This window comes from Babylonia areolata, chromosome 11 (genome assembly GCF_041734735.1).
Source record: "Babylonia areolata isolate BAREFJ2019XMU chromosome 11, ASM4173473v1, whole genome shotgun sequence".
NCBI lineage: Eukaryota > Metazoa > Mollusca > Gastropoda > Neogastropoda > Buccinidae > Babylonia > Babylonia areolata.
Window position 1 is genome coordinate 32,781,930 of NC_134886.1, and position 10,000 is coordinate 32,791,929.

Below are 10,000 nucleotides of genomic sequence, written 5' to 3' on the forward strand. Positions count from 1 at the left end.
TCATTAGTCGATTCTATATCCCCCTGTCTGCACCCTCTCTCTTGGAATAGAATCGAACCAACCACCCTTTCAAAACAGTTTTTACATGTGTGTGTGTGTGTGTGTGTGTGTGTGTGTGTGTGTGTGTGTGTGTGTGTGTGTGTGTGTGTGTGATTATACATATATGTATATACAAATGGAGACAGACAGATGGAGAGAGAACGAGAGAGAAAGAGAGAGAGAGAGCAAGAGATGGACAGAGGGAGAGAGAGAGGGGGAGAGAGACAGACAGACAGAGGGTGACAGACACAGAGAGACTGAGACAGAGGGAGAGTGTGGAAGAGAGAGAGAGAAAGAGACAGACAGACAGACAGACACATACACACACACAAACACACACACACACACACACACAGAGACACAGAGTGAGTGAGAGGGAGAGAGAGACAGACAGACAGAGACAGATAGACAGACAGACCGAGGTAGACAGACACACAGAGAGAGAGAGAGAGAGAGAGAGAGAGAGGGGGGGGTGGGGTGACAAGGACAGCAGTGGAAACCTCTCCAGTATGTCTGACAGGCCTGGCGGCCAGACATCAACAGTCAGACGCCAACACGGTCTGATTGAAGCTGTCCATGTAGCCCCCCTCTGATGATGTACACACACACACACACACACCACATACACGCACGCACGCACCACACACATACACACACGCTCGCACACACACACACACATGACACCCTCATACCACTACCACCACCACCCACACACATACGCATATACCCCTCCACCCCTTCCCCTACCCCTCCCGCCCACCACACACACTGATACACAAACGCATAATTTTGCTTTTTTTGTTTGTGGATGTGAAGGCGAGGGGTGGGGTAGGTGAGTAACTGTTTTGACGTTACGGTGTGTGTGTGTGTGTGTGTGTGTGTGTGTGTGTGTGTGTGTGTGTGTGTGTGTGTGTGTGTTCGCGCGTTCGTGCACGTAAGTGTGCTTGTGTTGTGGGGCGTTGTGCCTGCGTGTGTGAGTGTGAGAGATGTTAGTATGTATGCATGTATAAATGTGTGTGTGTGTGTGTGTGTGTGTGTGTGTGTGTGTGTGTGTGCGCGCGCGCGTTCGTACACGCGAGTGTGTTTGTGTTGTGGGGCGTTACGCAACATTACGCAAATTTCTTCAAAACGGTCTGTGGGCTTTTCCAAATACAATAGACTGAGCAACACACGTTCTTGGCATCAGAGATCTTTTCCCATCCCTCTTGCGGACAGTCAGTGGCAGCCTCTGTGCGTGTGTGTATGTGTGTGTTTGTGTGTGTGTGGATCTGTGTGTTTGTGTGCGTTTGTGTGCATGCGCGAGGATGTAAGTGTACACAAGTGTCAGGAGAGTTCTGTGCACGTGCGTGTGTGTGTATATGTGTGTGTGTGTGTGTGGGGGGGGGGCGTAGAGGATGAGGTATGTGTGTGTATGCATGCCTACACTGTGGGAGCAACGGAATATTGGAACGTGCGGGTGTGCATATATCTTTGTATATATGTGTGGGGGGTTGGGGGTGGGCGATATGGGCGTATGTGTGTGTGCTTGTACAAGTAAGTGTGCCTCTGTGTGTGTGTGTGTGTGTGTGTGTGTGTGTGTCGTGGAAGCTGCGATACGTAACCTAGAAATGAGTGTGTGGAGGGGGTTAGAGGTGGTGCAGGGTAATGTGTGTGTGTGTGTGTGTGTGTGTGTGTGTGTGTGTGTGTGTGTGTTGGGGCTCATGTACGTTGATGTGTATTTGACTGTGTTTTCATATCTGTAGTAGTAGTTCTTTTTATGTATTTATATATTCATTTTTTTTATTATTATCAAATTTTTTTTTTCTCAAGGCCTGACTAAGCGCGTTGGGTTACGCTGCTAGTCATGCATCTGCTTGGCAGATGTGGTGTAGTGTATATTGATTTATCCAAACGCAGTGACGCCTCCTTGAGCTACTGAAACTGAAACTGTGGGGCGTTGTGCCTGCGTGTGTGACTGTGAGAGACAGAGAGGGTGTTAGTATGTATGCATGTATAATTTGTGTGTGTGTGTGTGTGTGTTGTGACGTTACGGTGTGTGTGTGTGTGTGTGTGTGTGTGTGTGTGTTAAGCTCTGGAGTGATGTGATAGAGACTGGCACACTCGATGAAGAGAGACGGAAGTCGCCCTCGGCATGACAAGAGCAAACCAGACTGCCGAGTCATAGGTGCTGAGGGTTGACTGGTTACAAGGGGATGGCTATCGTGGGGATGGTGAGGAGGGAATGGGAGTGTGGGGGTGGGGACGAAAGTGCAATAGGTGGGAGGTGGAAGGGTGGGCGGTGGCAGTGGTGGTGGATCAGTCTTTACAGCTGAGTGGGATATTCCTTGTGATCAGCTATTGGAATTGCTGGAATTTTATTTTTCATTTTATTTCTCATTCTTTACAATGGTTTCAAACGTGAACGTAGTGTGTGTCGGTGTATGTTCGATGGAACATATAATAATAATAATAATGGTATTTATATAGCGCTGAATCTTGTCCAGAGACAAATCAAAGCGCTTTTGCACCAGTCATTCACATGCATGCATAACTCTAAAACTGTAGAAACTAAAGACAAGGAAGAGGCAGGCAAGGAATGTGATATGGTTGAAAACAACAACAACACGATTTTCTGTTCTTTTTGTCTTGGCAATGGGGACAACTGAAAGAAATCAAACAAAAGTTCTCGCACACACAGGCGTGCACCACACACGCTTACATAGACACACACTTACACCACCCCTACACGCACACACACACAAACAGGAATTCAGATGAAATAAGGCAACTTTTATTTATTTATTGCCTACATTTTGAAAGCAGGTTTTGCATTCGAGAAAGTTTGGTCCAAGAAGACACCAACAGTCTGTTTCCGTGCAGGCCTATACACTGAAACAATCCGGAATGGTGAAAGCCATAAGAGATGGAATTAACAGATAAGATAGTGGTGTTGATGCTTGATAAATCAAAATTAAAAATCATTTTCACACATTTGCTCCCTAGTACATTGAACAGTGGTTGGTGATATAACTTATAGCGGATTTGTGTGAATGTTTTGAAGAAAACCGATTGTGCATAGTGTCTTGTCACACATCAAAATGTGACCCCACAAATCTCTATCAATCATGATTAAGTGCTAGTTTTGATCAATTCAGTGTGTTGGTAACATCCATGTTAACGTCAAACATAGGAAATGACGTATGTCATAGACAAAACGTCACAAACAAGACCCTCTCCTGAGGAAGCCCCATGGGCGAACATTATTTTGAGAGGTAAAAGGAAAGGGGGAAATCATTTTCTTGTGTTTTCTTTTCAGCTTATCAGAGAGCGAGAGCGAGAGAGAGATATATATTGTTTATTGCCATTGACAATACTATCCTTTGGCAAGTGGGGGGAGGGGGTGTGGGGGGATGTATGAACAAAAGAATAACGGCGATTTACAGAGAAATTAACACATTGCTAAGAGTAAAAAGAAAATCAACGACAAACAACAACAGCAGCAAAATGATAAAATAGAACATATTGCTAAGATAAAAAAAAAAAGAAAATAAAAAAAGCTCAACCATCTAACTTTCTACAAAGTCATTCAGAATGAGAGAGAGACAGAGACAGAGAGATCGCACACTTACACGCACACCCAAAAGTAACACACGAAATTGCAGCAGTCTGTCATGAAGATGCAGAACTCCCATAGGTGATAGCACATTCTTTGGCTTTGTTCACAGTGGTGCACACATGGAAAATCAGAACACAATAATCACTGTATAAAAACCATGAACAACACTATCGTCCGTGCATTCTCTCTCTGTCTCTGTCTTGTCTTGAAGACAGTACTACTACAACAACTACCAATATTACTGCGACCACAACTACCGGCATTACTACTACCACCAGTGCAACAACAACAACTACCATTTATGATAATAACAGAAAATAAGAATCATCATATGCATCATCATCATCACAATCATCATCATCATCATCGACATGTTCATGGTGAAGTGATTAGCGGTTTTAAAAAAAAAATTTTCTTTTTTTTTTTCTCAAGGCCTGACTAAGCGCGTTGGGTTACGCTGCTGGTCAGGCATCTGCTTGGCAGATGTGGTGTAGCGTATATGGATTTGAGCGAACGCAGTGACGCCTCCTTGAGCTACTGAAACTGAAACATAGCATCGCACACTGACTACCGACAGAATGTTCAGCTCGAGTCCATGCAGGTGGAGTGATGGCCTAGAAGTAATGCGTCCGCCAAGGAAGCGAGAGAATCTGAGCGCACTGGTTCTAATCACGCTGGCAGTCGCCAGTATTTTCTCCCCTTCCACTAGACCCTGAGTGGTGGTCTGGACGCTAGTCATTCGGATGAGATGATAAACCCGTGTGCAGCATGCATTTAGCGCACATAAAAAAAACAACAAAAAAAGAAAACACGGCAACAAAAGGGTTGTCCTTGGAAAAAAAAAAACTGTAGAAAAATCAACCTTCATAGGAAAAAGAAAACTGCAGGCAGAAAAAAATACAAAGAAGGGTGGCGCTGTCAGTGCAGTGACATGCTCTAGCAGCCCGAATTTCACACAGAGAAATCTTGTGACAAAAAAAAGAGTAATTAAAAATATTTCGTATTATTATTATTATTTTTTTTTTTGCCCGTAGCTGGCTCCTTCCCAGACATGAGCCTTGTGAGAAGTGTCAAATGGTTAAACTGTGCAGAAGATGGGGTAGAAAAAACGTTGACAATAAAAAAACAACAACACAACAGCCACAAAAATAGTGATAGCAACAATATTAAAGTTTTATGTGGAGAACTAGGAGGAGGGGACAGATTAATGCACGCACACACACACACGCACACACGCATGCACGCACACACACACACTCAAACACCAACACCCACCCACACACCATTCCAGAACTGTTGAGCAATCTGTTTAGCAGAAGACCATGTTCAATCGCTGCTGAAAGCCAGAAAACACCGCACAATGTATGACCAAAGAAAACAACTTTTCTCCTCACCTCCGGTTGAGACTCTGATCTGGAGCGATATCTGAAAGAAGGAGAATACAAAACATTAAATCATACCAGTCTGCTGCAAGTCTTACTCACTGAGATATAATTCCTTTCCCACATGTCACTTTTCTATCGCGTACAGTTGACAGAAATACGGACAAGTTCTTTTCAATTAATGTTTAAAATCCATGTTAAACATGATCTCCCTGCCTGTCTCAACTCTGTGGGCATCAACGCGATGGGCATCAGCTGTGGTTCAGTGCACACGGTTTTGACTGACAGGGAAGAGTAAGCTGTCTGCAAGATGGATGCCCAGAATGCTGACGTCAGATCAGAAGCTGGCCAGACTTGAAACTTCAAGGGATGTTTGGGCCAGTTTCCATGCCTACCAAGCTAGTTTCTTTAGGAGAAACGTGGGTTCTGTCCTGTCTTCAACATTTCTACGTTTATTGTTGTAGATCATTATCTGATTTGATTTAATTCTTCGATGAATTCCAGTACATATTTCTTATAACGATTTTGTCGCCTATATCATAACCATACTTATTTAAGTGCTATTGGAACTACTGAAATTAGGATTCATGAAAAAAAAGGAACAAAAGAAAAAACGTTTTAAAAAAGAAGAAAGATATATTTTTTGCCATTGGAGAAGCCCTACGAAAGCCAGGATGAAAAAAGCCAAGAATGAAGACACCTTTGTTGTCCCAATCCTAAGAGATTTGAACAGGCCGCATCTCTTGGAAAGGTCATGGCTCCCCCCTCCCTCTCTCTCTAAAATGACAAACACTGAACAACTTACCGGTAATGTTGTCAGCCCCAACTGAAACCAGGAGCAGACAAAGAACGAAGAAGGTACCAAACAGCATGATGCTGCAGTTAGTGATTTGAATCTTCGCGTTGAGATGAAAACTGTCAGACCCTGAAGTTCGTGACGCGGCGAATGACGACGAGGCACAGCCACTCTATCTATATACAGCTTGTCGATATGACGTCACAACTGTCACGTGACTGAGGAGGTCCACGTGAAACATATGACAGTATGCATGATGTCACAACTGTGACGTGGCTGAAAAGACCACGTGGAACATATGGCAACCTGCTCAATATCCAATAGGAGGACTTGCAATGATATACCACAGATTTTTTTTTCTTTCCTTCAGTGAATTTTTACATGATTATATGACCGTATGATATCGACGTGTGCATGGGGTGACTGGTGATAAGCGTTTCTGATGAAATATGTTGGAACTCCCGTTAAAGTGTGAAATTGATCCATTTCGTCTGGACAGGGTGTTGTTAGGTTTTCGTTTGTTTCTCTTTCACAGCTGTCTGAGTTACTTTGCTGATCTTTGTTACTCCGTTTCATTTCCTTTCCGTGTTTGAGGAGTCCATTATTCATTGTTCACCCTCTGACCACAGCAAGGGAAGGGGCCGAGTTCATTCTACTTTTCCAAATGTTGGCCATCCCAAAACACCTGTATGCCAAGAATGAATTTGCCAAAATTAATGAGGAGTACTGCTTTCTTACCACTTGCAAGATTTGTTGGGTTTTTTTAAGTGTCAGCATATGTTCTTTCTCCAGTTTCTATGAAATCCATTCATTATCAAGTTTTGAATGCCGCTCCTAATCGGGATTTTCAGCCGAAGAAGTCCTGAACCGAAGTTGCTGGATTATGGAAAGAGGAGTTGATCATCTGATTTAATTCTTTATCTGTTTTAGACCAAAAGAGCTGATTAGTCCATAGTTCCATATGATTTATTAAACGTCATCTGTCTAAGCCTTTCGCCCAAACCCACAGGATCCAACGAGATTAACGGAACATGTGTTGGACAGCCAGCTGTTGCGTTGAACACAAAGGACAGAGAAAGAAAGAAGAGTGGAATCCTTCAGTGTGGGTCACATTAATTGATAGCAAAAAGTGCAGTTTCGCCCTGAATGAATGGGGTTCTTCAGCCTGTCATGAACTGTTGGCTCCGTCAGTTTATGTATATTGGTGGGCTGTAAAAAATGTAGTGTTCAGGCACCGATATTTTACATGTAGAAATAGATATGTTTGATGCTGAATGCGTTGTTTCATGATTACGATGGTAGCCGTCTTTTATTCTTTTTATTTTATTCGATAAACTTAATACTCTGGATTATTTTATAATACTGTAGGAGTAAATGCGCGCATGTGCGTGTATGTGCCATTATATATTACTATGATCATTTTATTTCATTTTAACATGGTCTTTAGAGACATGAAATGTAGTACAACATAATACCCACTTGACCACTGTCTGAAAGTTATGAAGGGGCGGGGTCAGGAGCCACTTTCAGACCTGTTTATTAAATAAAAGCTTTGCTTGTCTGGTGGGCAGTAAAAGTTGAGATTGTGAGTATGGCAAGTTGGGAAACAAAAGTGTACACCCACTTCGTATCCGTACCCGTGTCCATGAAATAAATTGAAAGGAAAAAAAGCAAACGAAACTAGACCAATATCTATCTATCTATCTATCTATCTATATATATATATATATATGTGTGTGTGTGTGTGTAAAGGTCGTTGCCAACTGATATGGAACCGATCAATAGTTGCATCTCAAACTAGTTTTATTTCTATGAAAGCGATTTTTTCATTGATGTGAACAGAGATCACAGGCTGAAACTTTTTATAATCTATTTTTAGCACGCAAGGTGAGGAATGCTGTTACTGTGTTAGGAATGGCAGTAAAAGCATTCACTTAGACCAGCTCTCGTGAGAGTGGTGTATGAAATTTGGCCTCAGGGATTTCCAAGAGTAGCGAGGCTTTTTTGATGCATGGTGTCAGTGTATGTGGGGGGAGGAAGGGATTACATTGCATTTTTTTTAACCACGGTGGAAACTTTCCGTTCTAATGAATTGCCCATAGTCTCTCTCTCTCTCTCACTCTCTCTCTCCCTCCCTCCCTCACACACACACACACACACACACACACACACACACACACACACACACAGAGTGTCATCGATTTTCACACACACACACGCACACATACAGACATGTATATATATATATATATATATATATAAATTATATAATTATATATGTATATTCATTTCATTTTGTCCATCGCTCCTGGTGGAGCATAGGCCATCGACGACCCCTCGCCATCGCACTCTGTTCTGGGCTGTTCTGGCCATTCCAGTCCAGTTGGTCCCTTGCTGCTTCAGCTCTGCCTCGGTATCTCGCCTCCAGCTGTTGCGAGGCCGGCCTCTCTTCCTCTTTCCCTGCGGGTTCCAGGTCAGGGCTTGGCGTGTGATGCTGGACGCTGGCTTCCTGAGGGTGTGTCCGATCCAGCCCCACTTCCTCCGCAGTATCTGCTTGGCCACTGGTTCCTTTCCCGCTCACTCCCACAGATCTTCGTTTCGGATCTTCTCCTGCCATCGGATCTTGTAGATGCGCCTCAGGCAGGTGTTGAAGAATGTCTGAATCTTCTGTTGCATCGTCTGTGTTATCCGCCATGTCTCGCATCCGTAGAGCAGAATTGACTTCACATTGGAGTTGAAGATGCGGAGTTTGTTTTTCATACTGATTGCTCCAGATGCCCAGATGTTCTTGAGCATGATGAAAGCTGTTCTTGCCTTGGCGATTCTGTTTGTGACGTCTCGGTCCGTGCCTCCCTGTCGGTCAACCACGCTTCCCAAGTAGACGAAAGACTCCACCTCCCTGATGGGCTCTCCACCAACTTTGACTGGAGTGTTGGCAGTGGTGTTGATCTTCATCAGCTCGGTCTTCTTCTTGTTGATCTTGAGCCCTGTCCTGGCTGACATGGTCTCCAGGCGAGTGGTCTTGTCCTGCATCTGGCTGTGGTTGTGTGACAGGAACGTCAGGTCGTCAGCGAAGTCGAGATCGTCCAGCTGTGTCCAGAGTGTCCACTGTATACCGTTGTTCCTGCCTGTTGTAGTGGTCTTCATGATGCAGTCGATGACCAGGAGGAAGAGGAACGGTGACAGCAGGCTCCCTTGACGAACTCCGGTCTTCACCTCGAAACTTTCGGACAGCTGGCCTGCGTGGGCAGTCCTGCAGCTCATGTCCTGGTAGGTGCACCGGATGAGGGAGATGATCTTCTCTGGGACTCCGTAGTGCCTCAGCAGCTTCCACAGCATCTCTCTGTCCACACTGTCGAAGGCCTTCTCATAATCTATGAAGTTGATGTAGAGGGGGGAGTTCCACTCCAGCGACTGCTCCACCATGATGCGCAGGTTGGTGATCTGGTCGGCACAGGATTTGTTCCGCCGGAAGCCTGCCTGCTGGTCTCGGAGCTTGGGGTCGACGGCCTCTTTCATTCTTTACAGTAGAACCCTGTTGAGAACCTTGCCTGGCGTTGACAGGAGCATGATCCCTCGGTAGTTGCTGCAGTCCCTGAGGTCTCCTTTCTTCGGCAGCTTGATGATGATTCCTTCTTTCCACTGGGCCGTTACCTCCTCCTTCTCCCAGATCTTGCTGAGGAGGCTGTATAGCATGTTGACAGCTATTTCCGTGTCTGCTTTGATGGCTTCTGCTGGTATCTCGTCCGGCCCTGCAGCCTTCCCATTTCTCAGAGTCATGATGGCCTTCTTGATCTCTACCTTTGAGGGTATGTCGCAGCTAATGGGCAGTTCTGTTTCTGCAGGTGGAATGTCTGGTGGTGCATCAGGGGCGGGGCGGTTCAGCAGCTCCCTGAATTGTTCTGCCCATCGTTTCAGCTGTTCCTCGGTTGTTGTCAGTGGGTTCCCGTTCTTATCCTTCACTGACTTGTCGGTCTGCTCAAACTCGCCTGTCAACTTCTTGGTCACCAGGTACAGGTCCTTCAGGTTCCCCTGTCCGGCTGCTGCCTCTGCTTGACTGGCCAGGTCGTCGATGTAGTCCCTCTTGTCCTTCTTGATGCTCCTCTTTACATCTCTGTCCGCTGCTGTGTACTCTTCCTGTGCCTTTGCCTTTGTTGCTCTTGTTCTGCTCGTGTTCAGCAAAGTTTT

At 44.9% G+C, this 10,000-nt stretch overlaps 1 long non-coding RNA gene across 1 annotated transcript; it reads right to left on the reverse strand.

The window, feature by feature from the left end:
- Positions 1 to 2,793: 2,793 nt before the first annotated feature.
- LOC143287368 (uncharacterized) lies at positions 2,794 to 5,954 on the reverse strand. The gene is made up of 4 exons (XR_013055944.1): positions 5,822 to 5,954; positions 5,029 to 5,059; positions 3,648 to 3,731; positions 2,794 to 2,907 (listed from the first exon to the last, which is right to left on the reverse strand). It is a non-coding gene; the product is annotated as an uncharacterized LOC143287368 (long non-coding RNA).
- Positions 5,955 to 10,000: the final 4,046 nt, after the last annotated feature.